At 41.5% G+C, this 16,723-nt stretch overlaps 1 protein-coding gene across 1 annotated transcript in view; it reads left to right on the forward strand.

The window, feature by feature from the left end:
• Positions 1-16,723, forward strand: part of znf516 (zinc finger protein 516) — a 188,628-nt gene that overhangs the window by 34,902 nt on the left and 137,003 nt on the right. Inside the window, exon 2 of the mRNA XM_039736599.1 lies at positions 10,773-10,998. The gene's annotated coding sequence lies outside the window, so the exon portion shown is untranslated. The remainder of the gene's footprint in view (positions 1-10,772; positions 10,999-16,723) is intronic.

A 16,723-nucleotide genomic window follows, 5' to 3' on the forward strand; every position in this document is an offset into this window, starting at 1 on the left:
AAAACTATTATCTATCTATCTATCTATATCTATCTATCTAATCTATCTATCTATCTATCTATCTATCTATCTGTCTGTCTGTCTGTCTGTCTGTCTGTCTGTCTGTCTGTCTGTCTGTCTGTTTGCCTGCCTGTCTATCGGTCGGTTGGTTGGTCGGTTGGTCGGTTAGTCGGTCTGTGTGCTATCCTGCCAACTATACTAAAACTACTATCTCTATCTATCTATCTATCTATCTATCTATCTATCTATCTATCTATCTATCTATCTATCTATCTATCTATCTATTATATAGTGCCTTTCATATCTATCTATCTATCTATCTATCTATCTATCTATCTATCTATCTATCTATCTATTTGTCTATCTGTCTGTCTTCAAGCCAGGGTCCATTCAGAAAGCCAGTCCATCCTTGCCATCCATTACAATATTTATATATTATATTGCACCTTTCATATCCATCTATTTATCTTTGTATTCATTTCATGTGGTACAATTAATATCTATTATATAGTGCCATTCCTAACTAACTATTATATAGAACATTTCATATCAATCTATCAATAATTTACCACCTTTCATATCTTATCAATCTATCTGTTACATTGCACTTTTCGTATCTATCTATCTATCTATCTATCTATCTATCTATCTATCTATCTATCTATCTATCTATCTATCTATCTATCTATCTATCTATCTATCTATCTATCTATCTATCTATCTATCTATCTATGATGAGGTGCCAGACTACATGGACTTTGGATGTCAAAGCTTATAAAATCAGGGGTGTAGGTTGCAGAGCTTCAAACAAGCCTGCATTGGGACATCAGGTTACACGTTTAGTGAGGTGCTGAGTTGTATCCCGCAGCACTGTGCATAAACCCGGGACACCAAACAACAGAAGCACTGAGTCTGAGACAGTAACCAGTCTTGAAGGAGACAGCAGATAACAACATCATGGAGTTTATCCTGTGACAACATTCAGTTACAGGGAAGAACTACTTGTTGTGGAAACTGCAGGGTCATGAGGTTCTGGAGTGTATCTTGGCACCATTAGGTGAACAGCAGGGATCAACCCTGGCAGTGTTGGCAGATTACGTAGTTTTGGGGTACTGGAACTGCTCTGCCACAGTTGGCGCAAGGCAAGGACCTGCCAGTCCAGTGTAGGAAATATTCATGTACACCCCCACCATTATTCATACAAGCCAAAAATAAGTGGATAGGAAAAAAAGACCAAGCCACTTGGAAACCTGTAGCACATGAAGTCTTTTAGAAAACAAAGTGCTTGCTCACGCAGATCTGAATCGTTGCTTTCGATGCTTCCTTTGTTCCAACACACTCTTTTACAAGAGCCTATTAAATGTTGTTGATCACGCTGATGCTGCGGTTGTATTAAAGGCAACCCGCTGTCCTGAAAGTGATATTTTAATTCATTTAAATAAACAACTCCAGGGTGCAAGGAGAAAAGAAAAATAACAGCAGCCTGGCAATAAAAGATTTATTTTAAGAAAAGTAACTCAATTTTTCTTTGAGGAATATTTATTTTTTGGGTTGGGTGTTGTATGTGTGTGTGTGTGTGTGTGGGGGGGTCCTTCAGTTGTTACTTAAACAAAGATAACCAAATGTCAGAAAGGAAATGGGCTGAACATGAAGCCCTGTTGTTTCACCACAGGATATCTGCACCAGTGTGTCTCTGTCTGCTGCTCTCAGGAGTTGCACAAGATAAAGAATGAACTCCACAACAATTTATCTGATATGGCACAAGAGACCACGTGTGTGAGGAGTGAGCAGACATACAGAGTGGGCACTGGGGATGGTTATCCGGTTGAGTACAAGAGAAACGTTTTGCTGCTGCAGCTTGAACTGTAAATGTTTATTAGTACTGGATGTGCACTGCGTGAAGTGCAGAGTATTAGAAAATCTGAAGTTCTGAATCAGCTGAGGCTCCTCCCTCATTCCCTCCCACGCCTTCTGGTGGCAGTTAAAGGAAGGTCACCGTGGCAGACAGAGCAGGAAATTATCTGGCTACATCAGTCAGGAAGACATTTAAGCACACAGTGAAATCTGGAACTATTTGGGCATCAGCCCTCTAGAGAACATGAATAAGGAAGCAGCAGGCATTGTGGACAAGCTTGTCTTCAGGTTTTGATGGTGTTCAAAGTTACGACAACCTTCTGAAATAGCAGTCTAAACAACAAGCTGGTTAAGTTTGCAGATGATACCAAGCTAGTGTGGGTTTGCTGATAATGAACTGTAGAACAGCAGCTTTGAACTCTTTTGACTTGTGGACTGGCAGAAGACATTCTACTTCATGCAGAGAACCATTGACAGGTGGAATAAGTTACAAAGTAGTGTGGTAGGTGGTTAAATTTTAGGAGCCTTCACATCTAGACTTGGATGTTATTTTGAAGGAATTAAGAAGGATGGAATTAGCAAGCTTTGTTGGGCAGAATGGCCTGTTCTTGTCCAGATGTATCTTATGTTCTCTATCCTGATAGTTTCTCAAAAAAAACACATCAGGTTATAGTCTCTGAGAAAATATTTGTGGACCGAAGGTTTCAAAGAGCAGATGGTGCCCTTTGGAGTTTGTAACATTAAATCGGAGGTGCATGTTCTCACCTAATAACATTAAATCAGATAGCGAGGGGTTTGGTCCACCTTGCTGTTTCAAGAGCTAAGATATCTTCTTCTTCTTTCGGCTGCTCCCATTAGGGGTTGCCACAGCGGGTCATCTTCTTCCATACCTTTCTGTCCTCTTCACCTTGTTCTGTTACTCCCATCACCTGCATGTCCTCTCTCATCACATCCATAAACCTTCTCTTAGGCCTTCGTCTTGTCCTCTTGCCTGGAAGCTCTATCCTTAGAACCCTTCTCCCAATATACCCAGCATATTTCCCCTTGGGATTAATAAAGTATCTATCTATCTATCTATCTATCTATCTATCTATCTATCTATCTATCTATCTATCTATCTATCTATCTATCTATCTATCTATCTATCTATCTATCTATCTATCTATCTATCTATCTATCTATCTATCTATCTATCTATCTATCTATCTTCTGTACATGTCCAAACCAACACAATTATATAATCTGAGCATAACATCCCTTAATTTAAATTCAACAGTTTTTAACACCGTAATCCAGATGAGGTCTCACCAGTACATTATAACAACTTCTTCTTCTTTCGGCTGCTCCCATTAGTGGTTGCCTAAGTGGATCATCTTGTTCCACATCTTTCTGTCCTCTTCATCTTGTTCTGTTACACCCGCCACCTGCATGTCCTCTCTCAGCACATCCATAAACCTTCACTTAGGCCTTCCTCTTTTCCTCTTCCCTGGCAGCTCTATCCTTAACATCCTTCTCCCAATATACCCAGCATCTCTCCTCTGCACATGTCTAAACCAACGCAATCACATCTCTGGCATTGTCTCCAAACCGTACAACCTGAGCTGACCCCCTAATGTCCTCATTTCTAATCCTGTCCATCTTCGTCACAACAAGTGGTTAAACATAAACGTTGTTGTGTTTCTCACATGAATACAAAGAGAATCCGAGCCTCATTTTGTCTGAAGTGCCTGTCAGAGGCCTAAAACTGTCCTGACTGCAGCTGGATAATTCTCCTTCAACCGTCACTAATGCGTAGTGTATACCCGGAATGCTGTGACGGCAGCCATTTTTGTGCCATTATGTTCACCACATCTAGCCTGACATACCCAGTGACTCAATCCAAGGAGTCCGCAACTTTCCCCTCGACAAAATCAAACAGGTTTGTCTTCAGGAGTAGAAGCGAGCTGTGTGTGCATGGGAGCTGACAACCAATGAAAAGCTCAACTGGAAGTACAATACATAGAAAACAGCGACGAGGAATAAGGAGCACAGTGTTTTGGACCTCATTTACAGAGGAGAAGCTTATCTGCCTGAGATGTCATGTTTTATCAAACATAACAGAATGGAAAAATGAAGAAAAACAAAGAAGCTGAACCCGCAGTACCTGTTAACCCTTCATACAACACCAGCTCTTCAAGACAGCGTGTAATTGGCTGTCAGGAAAAGGTGCGATCACAGCTGTGCTAGCGAGTTGGCATGCAAAGTTTTTAAATATATTATACTCAACGACTAGCAGTGACATCGGCTGAAGGCAAAATGAAAGATAGAACAGTGGCGATTATGGCAACGTAGAATCCAAAAATTCCACATGTTATAATTCCCTTATATTCTTTATAAAAGTACTATTTTGAAATGCAGTGCACCCAGCACATCTTCCATTCCTGCTAACATTTTCTGTACTCATCTTTTGTTAAAGTGTTCAAAAGCCTTTTTGTAGATTTCTACATGGTAGCAAATCGTCTTCCCTTCAGTCTTAGTTTTAATTTCACGGGCAAAACAAAAAAAAAGTCACAATAATAATGTGATCTGGTACATACGAGAGGTGTGAGGCGACAACCGCATTGTTCTTGGTCAGAAACTCTTTCACTGACAATGTGGCGTGTTCAGGTGTAGCGGTGTTTGCGGGTGCACTGTAATGGTGGCGAATGCAGTTTTGTGTGTGCCACCCATTCCGGGTGTTGCCTCAGCAGTTCAGTGTGATGTCATGATCACATGAAGTTTGTTAATGTCGGAAAAAAGACCATTGCTGTCTTGATGTTCGATATGACCTGACATGGTTTCTTCGGCTTGGACAAAACCAAAATTGCCAAAGTCATGGGCACAACTGTAGAATAAATGTCTGAAATATGCAGCAAAATGCCTCCCAGTGGACTGATTAATAAGACTGTAGGCATGTAAAAGTTAGCGCCATAGTTGATATCTGCACCCTACTCTCATGCTATTGACTGATTCCAGGAATTTTTGGGTCCCCCAAAAATTGTTTGACAAAGTAATTGGAAAACTAAACCAGACGGGTGAAAGTTATTTTAGCTTTGAGATTTTTTATATTTTAAAAATGAAAATTTTGTAAGTTTTGGACTTTAGTTGTACAGTATTCACTTAGCGATGGATTGGCACCCAAACCCGCAGATGCTTCCTGCCTTGCACCAGTGCTACCAGCATAGGCAGACCCCGAGTTGGATTAAGAAAATGTGATAATGTTGCCATTAGTTGCATGATTTCTTTAGTTTTATACAGACATGCATGATGAATGGTGCCCTGCCCTTGGTTAATACTGGTCCTGTGCCCTTATCTTGCCAGGGTAGGTAGGCTGTCTATTGAGCTAAGCAGATTCAGTGTTGGTTGAATGGACATACGTTAAGCAACAGTAAGTTGTCTATAAGTAGACACTCTGTTTTAAATGACTTGCGTATCTGTGCCCGAGATTCCGACTCCCCTTGGCCTTAATCGTGGATTAAGTGAGCTCATTAAATGTATTGATGGATAAATACTACAGAGAATAACAACAGGTCTGTCTGTTTCTTCAAGTTTTTTATTTGCTTGCGTATTCGTGAAGAGGGAGTACAAAATCAATCCTGTCATTTTCAGACCCGGTGCTGTAGAGCAGATTCCTGTTGATGTTACCCAACAATCACAGAATGGCGTGTTAGCTTCTCCTAGATATGAGGTCATTCTGCAGGTTGTTATGTTATTATCTTTTTCTGTGCTGAATGTGTCTGTTTGTGCAAATATAGTTAAGTGGGCTTGATATTGAAGGAAGGTGGATGCACATTCAGAGCTTGTTCACAGTATGTCTATATCATTTATCTTTTTTTGTATTAAATGTGTACGGTTGTGCAAATATAATTAAGCAGGTTTAGTAATAGCAAGGGTAGATGAATCTGCACGGTGTGTGTGCACAATAGGTTGTCTATTTTTAAGAAGATAAATTATATAATTTTTAAATTTCTTGCTTAATTATTTTTTTGCTCTGAAAGAGTTTGCTTGTGTAAATATAATTGTTATTGCAAGTGTATCTTTGCTTAGTTAAATTGCATTGCATATTCATCTCTTATGAAACTGCCAGTCCAGTTTAAGGTTAAAAAGGGTCAAAGCTTATCTCGGCAATACAAGGGACCATGCAACACTGGACTAGTGAGAGAGATAATGAACACAAGACACAATAAAATACAGTAAAGGGTTCGGAGAAGAAAAGGGGTTACTTAAGATAAGTAGATAGACATGGAAGGGGCTATAAAACATTTATAGATATCAAAGGGGTTATATATATATAATAAATAGATATGAAATGGGCTCTATTAGATAGATAGATAGATAGATAGATAGATAGATAGATAGATAGATAGATAGATAGATAGATAGATAGATAGATAGATAGATAGATAGATAGATAGATGGATAGATGGATGAATAGATGTGAAAATAAATAACAAAGAGTTCAGAGAAGAAAAACACCATAGAAAAGGGGTTACATAAGGTGAGTATTTCATATATATATTTGTATATATATATGTATGTTTAATCATCAACTGGATATAGAACCATAATCGAGCAGCACTAACCACTGTGTCACCACCTATCTACTGATCTATCTATTATATTGTGCCTTTCGTATCCATCTTCAATGTTCCTTTAGTGTGGGAAGTGATATCCATCTATCTATCTATCTATCTATCTATCTATCTATCTATCTATCTATCTATCTATCTATCTATCTATCTATCTATCTGTCTAGTTGTATAGTGCCTTTCACATCTATCTATCTATCTATCTATCTATCTATCTATCTATCTATCTATCTATCTATCTATCTATCTATCTATCTATCTATCTGCCTCTTTTATATCTATGTCATATCTACACTAGAAAACATGAAAACTAAGGAAGTGAAAAGTACTTAATGACATTAAATCTCCTAGCTGTTATCTCTGAATTGGTCCTCCACAGACTCTTTCAAAGTCATCTAACCTGACCTGCACGTCTTTGGGATATAGGAGGAAAGTCACAGTCCCTGGTGGAGCACACACACGCACACACACACACACACACACGCACGCACACACACACACACACGCACACACACACACACACACCGTGACATAGAAATCACATATGTTGTGTATGTTCACACTGCACACAGAAGGAGCTCAGGCTGAGATTTGAACTCATACCCTGGGGCTTTAAAGCTACCGCAGTAATCCGTTCACCTCCTCCAGGAGCGAGACAGTGAAGTTTTCATCAGCACTACGCGTTTGTCTGTTTCTGCCGGTGGAAATGGCCGTTAAATTGTATTGCGTTGGGTTTCCTTTCTGAAACGCGTTGCTCAAAGGTTCTGCCGTTGCGCTCTGTTGCTTGCATTCTTATTCAGCTTGTTTGGACATAGTTTTGAGATGAAAAAGCTGCTCAGTTGGCCATGTTGAGCATCTGGCCAAGTTTTTTTTTTTCTCTTTTTCTTTTCCTACAGGGGTTCTGTGTCTCTTAATTGCTTTGGTTGTGAAGCTTTGGCTGGATTTTAAATTAGCCCTCGCAGAATTCTAGTCATGCCTGGGGCAGAGCAGCACAGCAAGTTCAGTGTAAGCAGGGCTGCCCATCGCCGTCTATTGCTGCCAGTTGTATTGTTCTCGCCGGAGCCGACTGCTACTGCTACAGACTCCCTCATGCTGAAGCCCACATTGTGTCCAGATGGGGTGAAGTGAGAGGAAAGCCAGACAGTTCAAGTGAAGTCATAAAATTGAGCCTGAACTCGGATCATTTATGTTTACTTGGTTTAAAGTAGCAGCGGGGTGAAAGGGGCTTGGGGAGGTGGGGGGCACGGTAACTTAAAACATGCTAAACTCATTTGGTCGTGCTGGATCCTGCCTTTTTGTTATTTTCTTAATATTAGGAGTTCCTGGAAGTGGCAAAAGCATGGGAAAAAATTCCGACAGTTTGGGGTGTTTGGGAAAAACAAGCTGAAGTTGATACTTAAAACTTCCCTGGCATGTCGCCAAAGGATGTGTGCATTATAAATATGGCTGGCTGGCTTTCTGAGAATTTTCTTCGTGCAGTAGAGTTGCTTAGTGCAGTGCTTTGTGTGTGTTTTCATTTTTATTAATAGCAGGGAAGAATAAATAGCATTTAGGAGAAGAAAAAAATAAACCCAAATGGTGCTCCTAAAATTAAAGTCTGAATTAGCTCAAGCCCACCCTAATTTGGGGGTGTTCGTAAAAATGTAATTAATGATTTGCAGGGTGGTCCAGATCTACTCATGCAGATCCAGATCGTTTGGATGACTTTGATTTATGCAGGGATGATTCCAGTTCAGCACAAAGACAATTCTTCATGTCGTCGGTTCGCACACTTCTTGATGGTCTGGGATTTTTCGGGTGATTTTCTATGTAATAAACTTAATAAGTTATAGCGCAATGGAAATTGCTTAATTAGATCTGGACCAATCTATACTTCATGAGGTAGAAGTACATAATAAAAAAGAATAGTTGCATCAGATATTTGAGTTTAAAGTCTAAATATTCTCAATTGTAATAGAAATTGGTTATTTTTCCCCATTATCATAGAGGTCCATGGAGGGCTAAATCCTTAATAAAGCATCAAAAATCAAAAATAACACTAGATTCATAATCACTGACCTGAAAATAGTCTAAAATGATACCTCACATGCTTATGTTTTGACATTTGTCAATTTTAACCCTCTGGAAGTGGCTGTCAGAGGGCTGGGACCACCAGTAAACAATGAAATACCAAAAATGGAATCATATTTGTGATTGGTAACCTTAAAAATAGCACGAAACGACACTCCATGTGCCCGTATTACTAATCTGATATTTTTGAAGTTTTGTTAATGGAGTGAAAGGAGTAACTTTGAACCCTCGTATCTCAATAGGTGGTGTACCCCAGGGGGTCAGTTGATGTGGCCTTCACAACTTCCAAGTCCTTGTGATTATTTTTGTTGCAGACACCTATTGGTTTACTCTTCATCGTTAAGGTGCTATTTCTTTTGCACATTAAGGTCCTAAAATGGCCTAGAAATGAGAGGTTTTTGGGTCTAGAGGTTGCAGAAACTGGGGAAGACCCCAAAATGATCCACGTCTTGCATAACTAGACTTCAAGATGAACGTATTATATGTGGTTTTCTGGTACCGGTGAATTACGAAGCGCTGGACAAAAGAAAGCTGATTTCAAAGCTTCACTCTTATGAAAGCAATAAGAATAATAATTAATTACATTTATATTTCGTTTTTGTACCCTACTTGATCCCTTTACACAGAAAGCCACTTCAACCACCACTGACGTGTAACATCCACCTGGGTGATGCGAAGGCAGCCATTGTTGCAGCAGTACACTCACCACACGTGAGCTATTAGTTTAGGGTTGAACGATTGGAACCATCTCTGGTTGGGGTGCCAGTCCATGACAGTGCCAGTTTGGACCTGCCCAGTTAGCTCAACCCAACCATCTTTGGTGATATGGAAGGAAAACATCCACAGTAGGGGTACCGGCTGGATGACGGCATGAAATCAAGACAAAATGGAAGGTGCCAGGGGATGGACAAGCAGAAGCCGGAGACCAGGAGTAGTTCTATTCACCATACATTTGGAGGCGTCCCAGCATGGACACCTGTAGGGTTTCATTAGAACTGCATAGAGGCCTGACTAAATGTAATTCGTCTGCTGCCATGCCCCCTGAAGTAGCATCATAGGCCCCACGGGCAAAGTAGTGCACTGGTGCCACTGCTTTGATAGCAAATTGGATACATATATAGACATCAGAAGCATTGGGGACCCCCGTGCTCCTGTGGCCCTCTGCCAGTGCCCATACTTTAAGACGACCGTGAACTGGAGTTCCGGACGTGCAGCCCTGTCGAGGTCCCTGTGTGACATAGAGGGATTGTGGAGGGTGAGGATTTTTTGGGCTGGGGGACTCCTCACAAGTCATCACCAGAAGCTCTTCCTGATCCAGTATAAAAGGAGTCTGCTGCCTTACTAGGGGAGTCAGAGTTGGGAGGCAGAGGGCGATTTTCAACTGAAGGCAAAAGGAGAGGAAAAGGTTCATTATTTGTATGGTTATTAGCTGTGCTTCAATGCACTCTATGGTATTTAGTGCTTGTTGGATTGAAAAAATCGATACTTTGAACCCGTGAATGTGTTGGAAATTATTGGTTGTGGGTTTAGTGGCTCGGTGGCACCCCCTTCTGGTTACAAGAGACATGGCGTGACCTCAACGGATGCAAACCAATCATCATTTTTTAAATAAAGTTGTTTAGCTTCTTTTAGGGTGAAGAAATGAAAAAAATAACTGGCAAGGTGTGGGGGATTGTGCCCTGCTATGGACTGGCACCTTGTGCCCAGGTTTACAGAAGAGTAATTTTGAAGTGAACAGGTCATTTCGTCCAAAATGGCACTTCAATATGTACTGTATACCCATAACATAAGTGAACTCAAATTAATATAACAATGCCCAGTGCTGCCAGGACAGGCATCAACTCCTCACGACTCTAAACTGGAATCAGCAAATGAATTCAGTGCAGGGTGGCGCAGTGCTTAGTGTCCCGGATCTAGCAGCCTGGTTTGAACCCTTTGGTTTGCCTTCAGTTTTAGGGTAACTGATTAAATTTGTATGCCCCAAAATGAACTAACCCCCCCGACCATGTCCAGCTTTGGTATCCTCCACCCTACACACTCTCCATTCACCTAATAGGCACCAGCCTCCTGTGACCCTAAATTGAATAAGCAGGTGACAGCATAGATGCAGAGAAGAATAAAGAATTCAAACTCAACGTCCAGAGTGCTCTTACTTGCTTTGTCGAACGTGAATTTAAGTTTTCTTCTGAGCTCTTTACATTTATTTTTTTTTTTTTTTTACTTTTCAATTTAATTCCTCAGCCCCTGAGCCAAACGTTTGGGAATCTGAGACTCTAAAGTTGAACTTCAGTGGAAACCTCACACCAGGGTGGGACATTTCTGTGCCTGACAAACAAGTGTGTCTCGGGCTGGTACCAATCAAGATAAGGATTCTTCCCTTCCAGAAGCCCCCTGATCTTGTCCCCCGAAAGCAGTGGGAAAAGCGGACTCATTTATGATGACTTGCAGGCTGCCTGGCTTCAAGAGGGTCGGTAAGTAGCTTACATGTTGAATCGTTTATTATTATGGCTTTTGTATCACTTCTTTTTTATGTTCCATACAGTTTATAAGCATCCAGTTTTGTGACTCTTTTTTTATTACTAGGAAGTCAATTTATTTAATTTTATTTGTAAGTTGAATACAGGGTTTGAAGCTGTTCTGGTTCATGGCTCCTCGATGCTGGGTTTGATTCCTTGCTCTCCATGTGAAGTCTCCCTGTTCTCCCCATACACTGGACTCAAATAGTATTCTGACTCCTTCACTTTACTGTGTTGCAGAATTAATTTTAAAGGGATCAATTTGCCATTTTATGCCCATCAGCGTACACTCAATAACTCAATAAATAAAATGACAATGTGAGAACAAATTCTTGCAAAATATTAAAAATTAAAACCTGAAATCTCTCATTCCTAGACCCGTGGCTGTGGCCCTTCCAAATTGTGTTCACAGGTGCATTCCATTTGCTTTCATTCTCCTCGAGATGTTGGAGTCCACCGGTGGCAAACTGAATTAATTGAACATAATTTGGAAAAGGACCCGTGTACCTGAGAATGGAAGGTCCTGCAATTCACACTGCATGACAGGACAAAAACTGAGCCATGAAGTCCAAGGGACTCACTGTAGACCACCATAGTCAGATTGTGGTAAGGTGTAGGTGAGGACAAGGGGATCAAACCCCTTCTGAAGCTTTGAGTGTTCCCAGGAGCCTCGATAATTGTGCAGTGGAAGAAGATTGGAACCACCAGGACTCTTCCTGGAGCTAAGCTCTCTGTAGACATCCGTGATTGAATTGTGCTGAGACACAGATCAGCGCCAGGGAATAAAACCATTTCCAAAGTGATGAGTGTTCCTAGAAGCACAGTGGTCTCCATAATTGTGCAATAGAAGAAGTTTGGAACCATCAGGACTGTTACTAGAATTGGTTATCTGAAACAAACGATTTAACAGGTCAAGAAGGGCCAGGGAGGTGAACAAGAAGAACCCAATGGTAACGGCCCTAACCTCAGAGCCACCACTCCACCCCTATTTGCAGGGCGATAGATTGCTAATCAGTTCTGGTGTGCCCATAAATCCAATACATTAATTAAATTAGAGCTTGTTAAGACCTCATAGTCTGGGAAGTGTGGTACAATGTAATAAATTGAAATAATACCCAAAAATCCCAACAGAACACATAAAACATATACAGTGAAAATCGTTTAACACGAAACTGAGGGGACTGAAATATTTTTTCATGTTAAAAGAATTTTGTGTTAAAGGATATTACAAAAAAAACATACAGTATATTCAACAAAATTAAGTTTATTAGAGTACATTTTATTTACATAGATATGTTCATTGCTTCTTTCTAGCATTAAAGGTCCTGATATGGGAGCATTCTGAGATCTCGCTTGTTTGAACCAAACAAGTAAAGCCGTCTCTAAATCCTCGTGCTTGGCCGTTCTCATCCGTTTCCGCTCTGGCTCAAACTTACTCCGTTCAAACATTTCCGTAATTTGCTCTCTTTTTTTCATTATTGTTGATGATGTAGAGTTAGCAATATCAAAATCTTTACAGATTTCCGTTTTCGTCTTCTGTTTTTGATCAACAGCCTTAAGAAGCTCCATCTTCATTTTAAGCGAAATAGCAGTTTGCTTTCCCCCTGAGCTCTTTGCCACTGTGCTCGTAAAAAAAATTCTTCTTAAATAGAAAAAAAAACGCGAACCAAACTCAGTGATTTTTACTCACACTGCGATGTACTCGTCACCAAATTCCAAAGCCAACTGATGAGAGATGAGATGTTTTTTGTGAGGCGTTTGTAACGGTGGAGGGTGAAAGTAGCTTAGAAAAACAAAGTTGGCTCGTGTCACAGGCTATTCCGAGGGTATTTCAAAGCCAAGTTAGCCTCCTTTCTACGAAACATGTGAAACCACCTCTCTTTCATTTTACACCCCTCTTAAGTCTCGCCTGCGCGGCTGGTGTGTTCCGTATTTTGTTCATTCCCAGAAGGGAAATCTTTTCGTGTTTAGCGATTTTCGTTTCGTGTTAAGAGAAAAAAATGCATGAAAATACATAGTAGTTTGTTGGGACCGTTGTATTATTTCGTGTTAACCGATATTTCGTCTTAAGCGTTTTCACGTTAAACGTATTTCACTGTATGAAACTCTTATATTTGTCCTAAAAGGGGATGGAAACTGTCAAAAGTCTGAATAATCAATTAATCAAAAGACCATCAAAATTATATCAAACCAGCTGCCATACTATAAAGATACACATTAACTCTTTTTAAGGCGGGTGTTGACTTATAATGACATATAATAGTGTCGTCACGCAGCTGCTGACCGCTACACAAACACATTCAGCACTACGATTAGCTGGCGACCGATGAGCTGACTCTGGTACATCACTTTCGTTTTTTGATCTCCACATCACTTGCATTAAAATCAGAGCGCGATAAGTCAGGGTCCGATTCAGCAATGTTGTCTACGGAGTATTTTGCTTTGCGCATTTGCTTCTGTCTCTCATACCAGATTTGCCTTTAGCTCCGGTGAATGCTGTGCATTCCTACCGGCTTCCAAAAAAATATCCTGCCCTCAAAGAGTTAAGGAACAGCCAGGTCATTTTGTCGAAAAAAAAAAAATGTTTCGTTCTCCCAACCTCCATTTCATCCATTATCCAACCCGCTATATCCTAACTACAGGGTCACGGGGCTCTGCCGGAGCCAATCCCAGCCAACACAGGGTGCAAGCCAGGAAACAAACCCCAGGCAGGGTGCCAGCCCACCGCAGGGCACACAATCACACACACCACAGACGATTTAGAATCGCTAATGTACCTAATCTGCATGTCTTTAAACTCGGGGAGGAAACCGGAGCGCCCGGAGGAAACCCACGCAGACACGGGAGAACATGCAAACTCCACGTAGGGAGGACCCGAGAAGCGAACCCGGATGTAATTACTGCGAGGCAGCAGCGCTACCCCCTGCGCCAAACCTCCATTTCATAAAGATATTTTCTTTACTTACGTACAAAAAGTTTAAGATTGTTATTTGGACACAAAGACTTCCAACATCCATCCATCCATCCATTGTCTAACCCGCTGAATCCAAATACAGGGTCACGGGGGTCTGCTGGAGCCAATCCCAGCCAACACAGGGCACAAGGCAGGAACCAATCCTGGGCAGGGTGCCAACCCACCGCAGGACACACACAAACACACCCACACACCAAGCACACACACAAACGGGCCAATTTAGAATCGCCAATCCACCTAACCTGCATGTCTTTGGATTGTGGGAGGAAACCAGAGTGCCCGGAGGAAACCCACGCAGACACGGGGAGAACATGCAAACCCCACGCAGGGAGGACCCGGTAAGCGACCCTGGGTCTCCTAACTGCGAGGCAGCAGCGCTACCATTGCGCCACCGTGCTGCCCGACTTCCAACATTTTTAACACTTTTTGAAATGTCAGGTAAATAATAATACATCTTAGAAGTAACAAAGTCCAGAGGGTCAATGACAACATAGTGTCCAAGAATCAAACCTCTGATAATGAATATTATTAAATAAAATGCGCAGAAAGTGTAGGGGTCTGAAAAATGTCTCAATCCATTCCATGTCTGTGAGGGTTTTTTTTTTCCCCCCTATAAAAGCCATGCATGTCCAGTTAGCTGGTGACTCCTTTTGGCCCAGTGTATCTGTGAGTGTGCCCAGCGACAGACTGGTGCCCATCCTGGATTGGTTTCTGCCTTACTCCCTATGTTGTTTTCACCTTGAAAGGAATCAATCGGATTTTAAAGTGGATGGCTGGATTTTGACAAGATTTAGTGGGGTCCGGTATGGATGAATGACACTGCCAAACTCCCACATGCCTTTTTACTCATCCTCGGTTCCGATTGCCAGCTCTTGTGATCTAGAGATAATCTGTCCATTCATAAACGTGAGCAAGGCTACAAAACCAGAGATCGTAAGGTCCGCCATAACATGCTTACACTGCTAGTCAGTAGTAAATCCACACGTCTCGCCCACTTGAAAGCTTTAATTGTGCTGGCATCAACCACACAAGCGGGCTTTTTGTCCTCCAGTTTTTGTGACCCTGCCTGTAATGTAATACTTCCTGTTTTAATGCTTAAAAATAGACTCCCTCAGTCTCCAGCAGTGCGTATCTCGTCTTGAGCTGAAAGCAATCTGCTGATTTCACTGTGTCAAGGCCTTTGATCAGGTTGCAGCCCAGGATTTGGTTCCCACAAAATCGTCTTGCGTAAAATAGTAGCTGCCCCCTCATTCCAACTAAACTGACCATTTGTCATTTTAGTGGGCTCTGATCTTGTAAGACTGAGTAAGTTAAGACGTCTGCCAAACATTAAATAGCTCTTTCCCTGAGCAGCATGTTGGTACAGTGCTAAGCAGTCCTGCTTCACAGGTTCGGTGTCCTTGGTCTGAATCCTGTGCCCAGTCACGGCCAGAGTATAGTTAATATGCTCTCCCTGGGACTGGGTGAGTTTTCCTGCGGGTACTCTAATTTCCCTGCCATGTTATCATTATTTTACATTTTGTTGATGTCTTTAGTCAAGGCGACTTACAGTCAGTGTGAGTTACAACTGTTAAAAGATATTTTTTACTTTTAGAGTTGAGTGGAGGTTAAATTATTACTACTAATACTACTACTAATTCTGATAGTAATAATAAAAACTATAATAATCATAATAACACATTGTATTTATGTAGCACCTTTCCCATGCTCAAGGCACTTAGGGGCTTGCATTGGGCCATACTGTACACTCCAACACGTGGCGAGAGGCAGACTGACTCGAACAGAGGCTGGCACATGAGTGAGGAAGGCCCTGCCCGCCTCCCCTCATCCCACAGCCTCTCTTGGATTAACGCAAATAAATCAGTACCGCAAACAAACTATGATACTCAGCGCAATGAGAGAAGTCGCAAAATCAGCCAGAATGTTCAAGCAAATTATAGGCAAAAAACGATCTAAATCCGTTAAGTAGTTTTCTCGTGAAAGCGGACAGACATATAGACAGGCAAACGTTTTTTTTTATATATATACATATACTAGCTGTGCCCGCGGCTCTACCTGTGTAGTAGTGACGCAGGACGAACTTTAAGAATCAATAAAGAAACGGGTATTGCTAGCTGAGCAGAGGCAAGTTACGCTCCAAAACGCAGAGGTAGACCGACCCGAACGGAGGCTGGCACGTGAGTTGAGGATGGCCCTGCCTGGCTCCCTACTCCTGACGTCACGCTTCCCCATCCCCTGGGCCCGCAGCCTCTGTCTCGGATTAGCGCGAATATATTGATCCTGCAAGCAAACTATGAATCTTAGCCCAATGAAAGAAGTCGCAAAATCAACCGGAATGTTCAGGCAAATTATAGAAAAAAACCCAATCTAAATCCATTAAGTAGTTCTCTCGATCGCTAGCTTAGCGGATGTAAGGTACGCCCTTAGGCTAGCGCGTGAGTGAGGAGGGCCACTACCCCCTCCCCTCAGTCTGCTGCCTCTCTCTCTCTCAAATTCGCACAAATAAATCGGTACAGCAAGCAAACTCTATATTTGACACAATGGAAGAAGTTGCAAAATCAACCGGAATGTTCAAGCAAATTCTAGAAAAAGACCCGATCTAAATCCGTTAAGTAGTTCTCTCGTGAAAAGTGAACAGACATACAGACAGATAACCATTGGATTTTATATACAGTGGAATCTCGAGATACGATCACCTCTGT

This window comes from Polypterus senegalus, chromosome 15, assembly GCF_016835505.1.
Source record: "Polypterus senegalus isolate Bchr_013 chromosome 15, ASM1683550v1, whole genome shotgun sequence".
In the NCBI taxonomy this organism is placed as follows: Eukaryota; Metazoa; Chordata; class Cladistia; order Polypteriformes; family Polypteridae; genus Polypterus; species Polypterus senegalus.